Here is a 13,366-nt window from a genome sequence, read left to right as displayed (position 1 = left end):
TATAGTTAAATTAAGTGACTGATAGAAGAGTTCCAGTTGATAGAAGAGTTCCAGTACAGAACCAAATGAGGCCTTAGAAAGGCTCTCTTTTACTTTATTCGCCCATCACTAATACTAAGCAACACTCCATTCTGTCTGTGGTGGGATTCTAGGACAAGTAGACCCGTGAAGCCAGGCTCCCCCCACAGACTACAGCTATTTACTTTGCATTTTATCAGCAAGACAAAACGTAAACAGCCTATTTTTGGGGAAAACTTCTAACAAAAAAACTATTCCCTAAAGCAGACAGACAATTCCAATAATGGGAATCTGTCACTAGGTTTTCCCGATATATAGTACAGCAAGTATCTTTAAGCCATCTTTTACAGCATATTAGAATACTAAATGTTAAGTCCCCAATCCCCTATGCAAGGCTCAAAAAAATACCTTTTATTATACTCACAGTCCCATGGGTGGCTCTGGTCTTGATCCGGCGCCTCCTCTCTCCTTACGATCACTGTCCTCCTTCCCTGCTTCATGTGGATGATGTGTCTTACGTCATCTACACAGTGTCCCTCACCGCGCTTCTGTGCAGGCGCACTTCTATCTGCCCTGCCGATTGCAGAATAAAGCACTGTAGTGAGCATGCGTCGGCTTTACCTGGCTGTCATCGGTGCTCTTTGTCCTTTCTCAGTGCATGCACACTTCAGTAATTTTTTCTGCCCTTGGCAGGGCAGATAGAAGTACACCTGCACAGGACCGCAATAGAGGACACTGTGTGTATGACATAGGAAGTGTCATCCACATGAAGAAGGATGGCGATTTTAGGAAGAAAGTAGGCACCGGATCAAGACTAGTGACACCCATCTTTCTGGACCATGCTGTCTGTGAATAAAATAAAAGGTCTTTTTTGTGCCTTACAGAGGGGATTGGGGACAGACATACATCATAATAGAATGCTGTGAAAAAGGGCTTATAGGTGCTGGCTGTAATTTATATGGATGATACCTGGGGACAGACTCCCTTTAAGTAAATCTATAAAAGAGCTAAAGGTTTGGCAAAGCAGAAGAAAGTAGTAAGAGAGAAATTGTGAGTATTCATCAGATCCTGGACATCAGCATTTTCAACATATAATCTTATTATAAGATGATCACTGTAAAAGAGAATAATTATCCAACAAGGTAAATATGTAGAAAGCAGTGTGGAGAATACTGCCCATCCTTGTGAATTAGTGAAGAATAAATTGTAAATGTAGACCAACTAAGTATTCTCCTCAAGACAGTACATAAGAATGAAAGTGCATAAAATGAGCATCTTAAGTGACTCAGGTATAATCCTCAAGATCGGGATCCTTGAATATGCAAACAAATGATATTGAACAGATGTTGATTACCATTTTTATAGCTCCTGTAGCCATTGTGCGGAATGAAATTCTTCTCATGCCTATTGTGTGAATTTTCGGCATACTGAGGGCATGTAACATAAAAAAGTAAAAAAAAAAAAAAAAAGAAGAAGAAAAAAGTAACTGTAAGCTAATAAATTCAAGCCAGGATCTTTGTATCAGTGACCAATTACCAATTCACTGACTGTCGATGTGATGTGAAGTGAAACCATTCGCCCTCCAGGGAGACTTTGCCTTAATACCGTAGTTTTATCCATCTGATTTTTCTGCTGTGTTTTTACATCCTGTACTGCAAAGTAATGACCTCTGCTCAAAGCTATGTAAAGCTTCATAAAACGAGTGAAGTCCTCTGCTCTAAAATCACTACTTCTCATCTACCTCATCACAACATGAAATATCTAGGTTTAATATTCGCCCAGGCTCTAGACACGCACTGGCAATCTCAAAATGGCCTTTTGTCTGGGGTAAAGCTATGCTCCCTATCTACAATGTGCAGAAAACTTTCAGTTATAACCTCTCAAGTCAGAATTTACCATCATAAAGAAGATGGAGGATGTACATGAAAGACGGGATGTTCAGGCTTTTATTTGAAATATTATAAATACAGGGATGTCAATGGGCCTCAAATATAAAAGTTTTTCATGTGCTACAGTATATTATAGGTTTAATATTATAGGTACCATTAACACTGTAGCAGACATACAGATGCATCCACCTTTTACATTTCTGCAAATTTCACTAAAGAGAATCTATCTTCTCCAGGGACACTTCACTAAAAGGAAACCAATCTATAAAATCTTTTCCAAACATATACAAAAGTAATGGTATTCCTTTGGTGAAAAGGAGAGAAAAATGTGGCGCTATCTAAGCGTAGTGGATTAGTATAAAGCAGGGATGTCAAAATCAAATAGACAGAGGGTCAAATGAAAAACTTGAACAAAGTCTCGGTTCAACCAGTATACAGTATAATGGGCCCCACATATTCCTCCATAGAGAATAATGGGCCCCACATAGTCCTCCATACAGAATAATGGGCCACACATAGTCTTCTATACATAAAAATGAACCTTGCATAGTCCTCCATACAGTATAATAGGCCCACATACTCCTCCATACAGAATAATTGGTCCCATATAGTCCTCTATACAGAATAATGGGTCCCACATAGTCCTCCATACAGAATAATGGGCTCCACATAGTGCTCCATGCAGAATAATGGATCCCACATAGTCCTCCATACAGAATAATGGGCTCTACATAGTGCTCCATGCAGAATAATGGGCCCCACATAGACCTACATTCAGAATAATGGGTCCCACGTAGTCTTCCATACAGAATAATGGACACCACATAGTCCTCCATACAGTATAATGGGCCCCACATACTCCCCCATACAGAATAATGGGTCCCACATACAGTTAGGTCCATATATATTTGGACAGAGACAACATTTTTCTAATTTTGGTTCTAGACATTACCACAATTCAGATGCAGTTGAAGTTCAGACTTTCAGCTTTCATTTGAGGGTATCCACATTAAAATTGGATGAAGGGTTTAGGAGTTTCAGCTCCTTAACATGTGCCACCCTGTTTTTAAAGGGACCAAAAGTAATTGGACAGATTAAATAATTGTAAATAAAATGTTCATTTCTAGTACTTGGTTGAAAACCCTTTGTTGGCAATGACTGCCTGAAGTCTTGAACTCATGGACATCACCAGACGCTGTGTTTCCTCCTTTTGGATGCTCTGCCAGGCCTTCACTGCGGTGGTTTTCAGTTGCTGTTTGTTTGTGGGCCTTTCTGTCTGATGTTTAGTCTTTAACAAGTGAATGCATGCTCAATTGGGTTGAGATCAGGTGACTGACTTGGCCATTCAAGAATATTCCACTTCTTTGCTTTAATAAACTCCTGGGTTGCTTTGGCTTTGTTTTGGGCCATTGTCCATCTGTAGTATGAAACGATGACCAATCAGTTTGGCTGCATTTGGCTGGATCTGAGCACACAGTATGGCTCTGAATACATCAGAATTCATTCGGCTGCTTCTGTCCTGTGTCACATCATCAATAAACACTAGTGACCGAGTGCCACTGGCAGCCATGCATGCCCAAGCCATCACACTCCCTCCGCCGTGTTTTACAGATGATGTGGTATGCTTTGGATCATGAGCTGTACCATGCCTTCGCCATACTTTTCTCTTTCCATCATTCTGGTAGAGGTTGATCTTGGTTTCATCTGTCTAAAGAATGTTCTTCCAGAACTGTGCTGGCTTTTTTAGATGTTTTTTAGCAAAGTCCAGTCTAGCCTTTTTATTCTTGATTATGAGTAGAGATGAGACTCAAACTGTTCGCCAATCTCAAATTCGAGCTGTTTTGGGCGGTGTTCGAGCCGTTCGGCGAACACGAACGATTTGAAAAAATTCGGCTGTTCGAGGTTATGTTCGATAACTGTTCGTGCACCAAAATCATAACTGGATTTTTTCTCAGTAATGATGAAAATTAATGTTAATACGCAGTTTGAGTGTACAGCGGGGCGGGGGGAGGGGCAGGGGATGGATCTCTGCAGGAATAATGAAGATCTCCATTTTTTTTTTTCTCTTTCCCGCATTTACAGTGGGGAGGTGCAATCTGTATGCCTATCAGCAGAGCACACACAGAGCGAAGTGCTTTTTTCACACAATCAAGGGCATGTGTCATTGGCAGTGTATGTCACATGTCCTTGCCCTATAAGACCCAGCCATTTTCCCCGTCGCCACCATTTTCTCACTGCTGCAGCTGCGTGTTAAACGGCACCGCTGTTGCTGTGTGCGCTATACCTTGTTAATTTCAAGCCAATTTTCGCACAAATCTACAGATAGCTTGGGAGTAGGGAATAGTTGTGATTGCAGTCCTTTTAAGGACTAGGTTACAGCATTTCCTACGACTTATATCAGGCAGGTCTGTGCTCTTAAATAGATAGGTTGGGAGTAAAGACTAATTGTAATTGCAGTCCTTTTCAGGACTAAGTTACATCAGTTCCTATCAGTTTCTGCAAGGCAGGTCTGTGCCAGTGCTGTGCAAGTTTTTTTCACAGCATTTGGCTAAATCTAGCAAAGCTAATCCTTTTTGGCCTATTGCAGAGTGTGTTAGTCAGTGGAGTAGCCTATCTGTGTTGCAAGCTACACCACCTGTGTATAGAATACAATTTTTTTTACTGCACCTAGTGAAGTAAAACCTTTTGGGCATAGCATCATTCTATTAGTCCATCTATACTGACCTCCATCAGTTTGCAAATTGAATATAATTTTTTTCTGCATCTAACTCTGAAAAAATATTTGGGCTTCTAGCAGTGTGTGGGACTTGTTCTATTAATCCATCTATACTGACCTCCATCAGGTTGCAAATTGAATATAATTTTTTTCTGCATCTAGCTCTGAAAAAATATTTGGGCTTCTAGCAGTGTGTGGGACTTGTTCTATTAGTCCATCTATACTGACCTCCATCAGGTTGCAAATTCAAAATAATTTTTTGTCTGCATCTAGCTCTGAAAAAATATTTGGCCTTCTAGCAGTGTGTGGGACTTGTTCTATTAGTCCATCTATACTGACCTCCATCAGGTTGCAAATTGAATATAATTTTTTTCTGCATCTAACCCAGACGATAGTTTTGGCCTAATACCACAGTTTGGCCACTCAGCCTGCTGCTGGTGGAAAGGGGAATAGGCGTGTTGGGAAGGGGAAAAAAGGTAGTGTCCGTGGGGTAGGTGTTAAAGCAACAGTAACATCTGCAGAAGAAAGACCATCTTCCAGCCAAACTAAAATGTCTACTTCTTTTGGCGGACAATGTTATAAGATCCCTTTCTTACGGCCACGCCAATCGCTACAAATTCCAGATGAGGCACAAAAACAGCAGGTGCTTCAACGGATATCAAGTGCTCCTTTAAGTGGGCTCTCCTCCACATCAACTTCAACATCACAAATACTCCAGTCCTCAGAGGTGTCACCCCAATCGCACTTGCTTCCTCACAGCTCCCAAATCTCCAGCTGCCCGTCTGAGTATGAGGTAGAACAGATGGTTGAGTCTGCAGAGCTGTTTACTCATACTATAGCCTGGGAATCAGAGGTCGGCTCCAGCTCTTCTGTGAATCCAGACGAGGAAATGATCTGCACTGATGCCCAGAATCTTTGAGTCGGATCCAGGACCAGACGCATAAGGTTCCGAACATAATGTAGACCCTCATTCCCAAACTGTAACTCCTGTTGGTGGAGACAATGAGGAAGACGATGATGAGACTCAAATACCTGATTGGAGCGACAACTTAAGTTTTTTGTCAGGGCAGGAACAGGTTGGCTCTGAGGACGACGGGTGTGATAACACACAGGGTGATGATGATGAGGTTGGAGATCCCACTTACTGTCAACCCACAGTCAGCCAAGAGATGAGGTCAGCAGAGGAGGTGGAGGAGGATGCTAGTAACGACGAGGTCAGGTTGCGCCTTCCTGGACAGAGACGTAGTACTGGAAGCACGTCAACAACTGCATCCTCAAACACAACTCTGCCTCTGACCACAAGTCGTGGTGGCTCTTCAGGTCGCATGGATGCTAAGCCTTGCATAGCCTGGGCATTTTTTCATATCGATAACGATGACGCAACTCGTGTTATCTGTAACATTTGTCAACAAAAGCTAAGTAGAGCCAAAAAATACATAGTTTGAGTACTTCATGCATGAACCGGCACATGGATATGAAGCATAAGTTGCAGTGGGAAGCTCACTGTGCTACAATGCGGCCTAGCCGGCCGGGCCAACCACCGTCTCCCACATCTTGAGCATCCGCGGCCTCTTCATCCTCTGTGACTGGGGGGACAGCAGTCACACCTGTTTTGGGACGCAGACCTGCCACCTCTTTACCCGCAACAGCCAGCGTGATTGGCAGGTCATCATTTTCTTTGGAGGTGGTAACACCAGCTGGTGTTGAGCGCTGTCCGACATCGATAGCACCACCTTTGGATCAAGGCAACCTAACATGTCCGACTGCATCTTCCTCACAGACCGGCAGTTTGCCGGGGACACCCTTATCAACCCCGTCTAAGCACAACAGCCAGCCCTCAGTCCCTCAGATGTGGACAAGTAAAAGACCATTTCCTCCTAGCCATGAGAAAGCTAAGAGTTTGAATTTCACCATCGGCAAGCTCTTGGCTACAGAAATGCTGCCTTTCCGCCTGGTGGAAACAGAGGATTTTCAAGACCTTATGTCCGTCGCAGTGCCCCAGTACCAGATGCCCAGTCGGCACTACTTCTCAAAGAAAGGTGTGCCTGCGCTCCACCAGCATGTCGCACACAACATCACCGCTTCTTTGAGAAACTCTGTGTGTGACAGGGTGCATTTCACCACAGACACTTGGACGAGTAGGCATGGACAGGGGCATTACATGTCGCTGACTGGGCATTGGCTAACTATGGTGACAGCAGGACAAGGGGCTGCTGTCCAAGTCTTGCCGTCCCCACGAGTTGTGCGTCAATCCTCTTTATCTCAAAGTTCCTCCACTGCTTCTGCCTCCTCAACCTCCTCTAGGTCCTCCACCTGCACCCAAATCCTGTCTGGTCATGCCACAAGCTTTCTAACTGCGCAGAAGGGATCCTGCACACCTCCTTACTATGCTGGCAGTAGGGCTCAACGTCATCAGGCCGTTTTTACTTAGAAATATCTGGGAAATGTGAGTCACACAGCTGAGGAGTTGTGGTCAGCTCTGGAGAACCAATTTCATGAATGATTGTCTCCACTGGACCTGAAACCAGGGAAGGCCGTGTTCGACAATTTTGCAAACCTGGGTGCGGCCCTTCGCCGGGGCAATGTCACACACGTGCCTTGTATGGCTCACGTGTTGAACCTGGTTGTCCAGACATTTTTAGCCCACTATCCCGGATTAGATGGCCTTCTGCAGAGGGCACGATCGCTGTGTGCTCACTTCCGCCGTTCGCATCCCGCAGCTCAGCGACTTACATCTCTACAGAAGTCGTTGGGCCTGCCACTTCACCGGCTAAAATGCGATGTGCCTACCCGGTGGAATTCAACTCTGCACATGTTGCAGCGACTGTGGCAGCACTGACAAGCCCTGGTGCAATACGTTCTGACGTATAGCCTGGGCCAACGAGATCCAGAGGTGGGGCAAATCACACTGGAGGATTGGTCTCAGATCAGGGACCTATGCACCCTTCTGCACAGTTTTGAAATGGCGACGAAGATGTTTAGTGCTGACGATGCCATTATCAGCATGACTTTTCCGGTGATTTACATGCTGGAGCACATGTTAAACAGAATTCGGAGTCAGGTGGTGGCACAAGAGGAGGTGGAGGAAGTAGAGGAGGAGGAGTTGTATGCGGAAGGGCTAACATCTGCAAGGTCCAGACAGTCGGCAGCACCAAGGCGGCAGGCATGTGAGGGTGGGGGAGATGGTTTTACCAGGGCGCATGGTAGCAGCCAAACTAGTGAGGAAGGTGCAGGAGCCCAGGAAGAAGTGGAGGACGAACTGATGGAAGACTCATCAGATGAGGGAGACCTTGATCACATTTCTGTTGTGCGAGGTTGGGGGGAGAGGACAGAGGAAGGAAGCATGATTGTTACCTCGCCACCAACACAACAGGGACTTGGTGCTCCTGGATGCGCCAGACACATGAGTGCCTTCTTGCTGCACTACCTGCAACATGACCCTCGAATTGTGAGAATTAGAAATAATCCTCACTACTGGGTTGCCACACTGTTAGATCCCCGGTACAAAAGTAAATTTGCAGAAATTATTCCTGCCATAGAAAGGGATGCACGCATGCAGGAGTATCAGCAGAGACTTTTGCAGAATCTTACATGTGCTTTTCCACAAAACACCAGTGGTGCACGTAGTGATTCTCACAGTTCCAACTTGCCAACCGTGTGACCGTCGAGTGTTCAGCACTCAAACCGTAACAGAAACACAGTATCTGCTGGTAACATCAATTTTGCGGAATCATTTCACCACTTTTTTAGCCCATCCTTTGGAAGGCCACAGGAGACAAGAAGTCTGACACATAGTCAACGCCTAGAGACGATGGTACAGGAGTATCTCCAAGTAAACATTGAAGCCATGACTGTGTCACTGGACCCTTGCTCTTTTTGGGCTTCAAATCTGGATAAATGGCCGGAGCTCGCCACTTACGCCTTGGAGATCTTGTCATGCCCTGCAGCCAGCTTTCTGTCTGAACGTGTGTTCAGCGCTGCTGGTGGTGTGCTGACAGATAAGCGCACGCGGCTCTCCACTGATAATGTAGACAGACTCACGTTCATAAAGATGAACAAATCATGGATCCGAAACGACTTTTCTACCCCTGTGTCATCCTGGGGAGAGTAAAAGCTTGATGATTGGTAAAATCACCTCACCAACCGTTTTAAGCTTTCAAATTACTAATCATGTTTATCTTTATCTTGGCTGGAAAATAATTTGGGCTTTGTAGCAGTGTGCAGTACTGATTCTATTAGGCCATCTATACTAAGCTCCACCAGATTTAAAATTAATAATAATTTTTAGCTGCATCTAGCCTGGAAAATAATTTTGGGGCTCCGAGATGCGCAAGACACATAAGTGCCTTCTTGCTGCACTACCTGCAACATGACCCTCAGATTGTCAGAATTCGAAGTAATCCTGACTACTGGGTTGCCACACTCATAGATCCCCCACACTCTTCGATCAACCTTTTCATTTTAATAAAGACCAAAAAAATGGTCATTTTTGAAATTATAAGCATTAGCAGGTTATTAGAAACTGAAATCAAACAGTTTTCAACTCAAAACTTTATTCTAGGTTATGTTACATTTGCACATAGAACCCCTTGTTCGAAAGGAGCTTCTGAACTCTCTCATCCATTGAATTTGTCAGGTTTTGGATGGTTTCTGCTTCAATTGTTTTGCATGAGGACAGAATACCCTCCCAGAGCTGTTGCTTAGATGTGAACTGCCTCCCGCCATCATAGACACTCCTTTTGATGATGCTCCAGAGGTTCTGAATGGGGTAGAGGTCAGGGGAGCATGGGGGTCACACCATAAGTTTGTCCCCTTTTATGACCATATCAGCCAGAGATGCAGATGTGTTATGTGCAGCATGAGACGGTGCATTATCATGCATGAAAATGATGTTGCTGTGGAATACACAGTTCTTCTTCTTGAACCATGGCAGGAAGTGCTGTTTGAGAAACTCCACATACATTATGGAGTTCATCTTTACCCCTTCAGGGATCCTAAAAGAGCCGACAATCTCTCTCCCCATGATTCCAGCCCAAAACATTACTCCACCTCCTCCTTGTTGGCGCTGTAGCCGTGTTTGCGTGGGGTGTCCATCAACCAGCCATCCTCCACTCCACCCATCTGGACCATTGAGCGTTGCACGGCACTCATCCGTGAACAAAACAGTTTTGAAGTCAGTCTTCATGTATTGTTTGGCCCACTGGAGCCGTTTTTGCTTGTGTGCAGTGGATAGAGGAGGTCGACAGGATGGCGTACGCACAGCTGCAAACCTCTGAAGGACCCGGCATCTTGTTGTTCGGGGGACGTTGGAGGCACCAGCAGCTTCAAAAACTTGTCTGCTGCTATGACAAGGCTTTTTTGCCGCTACTCTTTCAACCTGACGTAATTGCCTGTAGTAAAGAGTCCTCAATTTGCCCTTATCAGCACGCACACGTGTGTACTGTGAATCAGCTACATACTTCTTGATTGCCAAGACACTTCATCCTGATCATCGCACAATGTTGATTGTAGTCATGCCTTGACCTAAACACTCCACAATTTGTTGCTTCTTTTTCTTTCCCATTTTGGCAGAAAATGTAGGCTGCTTAATAATGTGGGACAGCCTTCTTAAGTAGTCTTGCCGTTCATTGGACACACCTGCCAAACTAATTAGCACAGGTGTCTGCAATTGCTTACAGTGATATAAAGAGCCCTGACACACATCACCATCAATGGGTTTAACTGACAAACAAACAAATTCTTCCCTTATCACTCCTAAACACTTTTTGCATAATAATTTGGAACACAGTGTACATGTGCTTTTCCACAAAACGCCAGTGGTTCACGTAGTGAATCTTACAGTTCTAACTTGCCAACCGTGGTCTGTATGGAGTTGTTCAATAAAGGGCCCAAAATTAAGATAACATAGACGGGAGAGGTCTCTATGAATATGAATTCCTAAGAATTTGATACCCTGTGAGGGCCAGGCAAAGGGAAAGTTGGACTGGATGGAATCCTGTATGGATTTGGGGAGGGAGACATCGAGGGCCTCAGACTTCGCTGTATTGATTTTAAAATTTGACCATGTAACAAAGTAATCTATTTCAGCCATAACAGCAGGGATGGATATATGTGATTGAGTGATATATACTAGAACATCATCAGCAAATAGAGAGCACTTGTACTCGGTGCCTCCCACCTCAATCCACCTAATATTGGGGTTATGGCGAATTGATGAGAGCAGGTGCTCCATCACTAGGATGTATAAGAGAGGGGACAGAGGACATCCCTGCCTTGTCCCATTGGTGATTATGAAAGGTGATGAAAATGTTCTGATGCACCCCCTGGGCCTTGGGACATCCGGAGCCGGACCCTTTTTGGTGGATGCTGGTGGTTGTAGTCTCCGTGGCGGCGACCCGTTTCCGTGGCTCAGGGCGGTCAAACCATTGGCGGAACTATTTATGTGGTTTTGATGTTTAAATGTCCGAATACGCCACCCGTGGATTGCGGTCAGAGTGAACCGCCGCTGCAGGGCTGACCGCTGAGGCAGGTTGTGGGTGCAGCAGAGCGTAGCATAACTCCCCATGGGAGGAGTATAGCCTCAGGGTAGTGTATGCGGAGGATGGGGGTGATGGTGCAGGGCAGCAGCAGTAACGACACGGAGTCAGTGATGCAGTTCAGGGCCTTTACTCACAGTTCTTATTATCCAGACCACTTCTGCAGGTAACGGCTGCCCACGTCGTACTGTGCTCACCAGGTGAGGGGCTCAGACAACTCCCAGATAACTTTGGAGCGCTTCACAGGACCCCCTTTGTGTGTCCTTTGTCTGGCCTTTCTTACCAACCCTTCTATCCGGCTGCCTCGTGGCCTCCTCTTGGTAAACTTGGCGCCAGTTTCCCTGACCCTATGTGCTGCCCTCCTAGCGGGTGTAGCGAGGGGCTGCGCCACATAAAATGTCACAGCCTCCGGTTTCTAGCTGAGGGTCGTTTCCTGCCTCCACTAGTTTCGGGGACCGGTCTCCCCCTTTTGCCTGACCCCTCCACGCAGGTGGATTCGGGCGTGCAGTGGCGACTCGCCCGTCCACACCCCTGGGATCACTTCGTTCTTCGTTCCTGGAGCCTTCTCCACTCCTCTTCCTTCCTTCTCCCTCTTCCAGGCCTGGGCCTCTGTTACTAGGCCCGCCTCTGGAGCAGAGCTCATGCAGAGCCCCTGCTCCCTGTCACTTCTGCTCAGACTTCTCTGCACTGAACTAAGATGGTGCCCACCTTTTATAATCCCTTCTCAATGCACCCAGGAACTGCTTCCTCCCTGCTCCTGCACTACAGGGTTCCCCTTCCTCAGTGTTCCCTCCCCCCACTCCAGCCAGGGACAGGGACTGTCGTGCCCATCTCAGGGGCATATTGGTCGCCCTGCCCCACGGCAATGTGGTGTAATGCATGCAGGTGTCGGGGTCCTGATCCACACTCCATCCTTACCTGAGAGTGAGATATCACACCTCTGGGTGAGGTGCAATACCTCTGCAGCAACCGAGCCCTCAGGGTGATACAGTTCCGTTTATCTTCAGCCTAGGTGACGCATTGCGATACAGGGCCGTGATTTTGGCTATAAAAGGGTCCCCTAGACCCCTACCCCAAGCTTTTTAAGAGAATAATATATGGTGTGCCAGGAGACTCTATGGAATGCTTTCTCAGCATCCAACGAGAGTATCTAATTACAAATTTTTAACTGCATCTAGCCCAGGAAATACTTTGTGCCTAGTAGCAGTGTCTGCTAGTCAGCGGATTATCCTGGCTGTTAAGCAAACTACACCACCTGTAGTTTGGACACTTAATTTTTTCAAAGGAAATGCTTCGGGACCATGGGATACTCAGTGAAGAGCATCAGGAGGCACCCCAAGGCATAGGGGCTGGGACTGGCGGTAGGACGCCTTGCGGTGGACAGCCGAGCTCGATCCTTATAAAAGCTTTTTAACTGCAGCAGCTTTAGTGGACGCTACTGGAGCTGGAATTACGCGGCTGCTGGCATGAGACTTGCCCTTCAATAGATCCTTGTAAAAGGATTTAAAGTGTATTCATTCAAATTAGAGAGACAATTTAAATTATAAAGCTTAGAGCTGCCTCCACCACAGGGGGGCTCGCTCGACCCACCAGCGGACAGGCACCAGTATTGGGAGAGGGGGGCTGGCCGTCAGGGTCCACCGCGGCTCTAGCACAAACCCGGCGACACGGAGGTGGCACGGGCAGGAATGGACTGGCCGTGTCGGCTTCTCACTTTTTGGATTTTAGAAGGGCATGACATGCCTATATCTGTGTCTCCCCCTCCTTTTTCTCCTCCACCTCTTTTCTTTTCGCATGACTATATGTACTTGTCACTTTTCCATGTGTTAATTATGTCTTCTGAGCAGTTTGTCAGCTTTTGGACACCTTTGAAGGTGTTTTCTATGTGTTTCTATGTGTTTTTGTTTTCCTGACATTGGTTTTAACGGTGTTCGAAGGTGTTCGTCGAACAGATCGATGAACAGTTCGGCGAACACACGGGTGTTCGACGAACCGAACCGAACTTGAACACTACGGGGGTGGCTCAACACTACTTATGAGTGGCTTGCACCGTGCAGTGAACCCTCTGTATTTACTTTCATGCAGTCTTCTCTTTATGGTAGAGTGTTGTTCACTTGGTTGGCTGTTGTGAAAGGGTTTCTCTTCACCATGGAGATTATTCTGCGATCATCCACCACTGTTGTCTTCCGTGGGCGCCCAGGTCTTTT

This window comes from Phyllobates terribilis, unplaced genomic scaffold, assembly GCF_046119375.1.
Source record: "Phyllobates terribilis strain yellow unplaced genomic scaffold, ASM4611937v1 Scaffold_5__5_contigs__length_657084704, whole genome shotgun sequence".
In the NCBI taxonomy this organism is placed as follows: Eukaryota; Metazoa; Chordata; class Amphibia; order Anura; family Dendrobatidae; genus Phyllobates; species Phyllobates terribilis.
Note: the sequence above shows the minus strand (reverse complement) of the source record.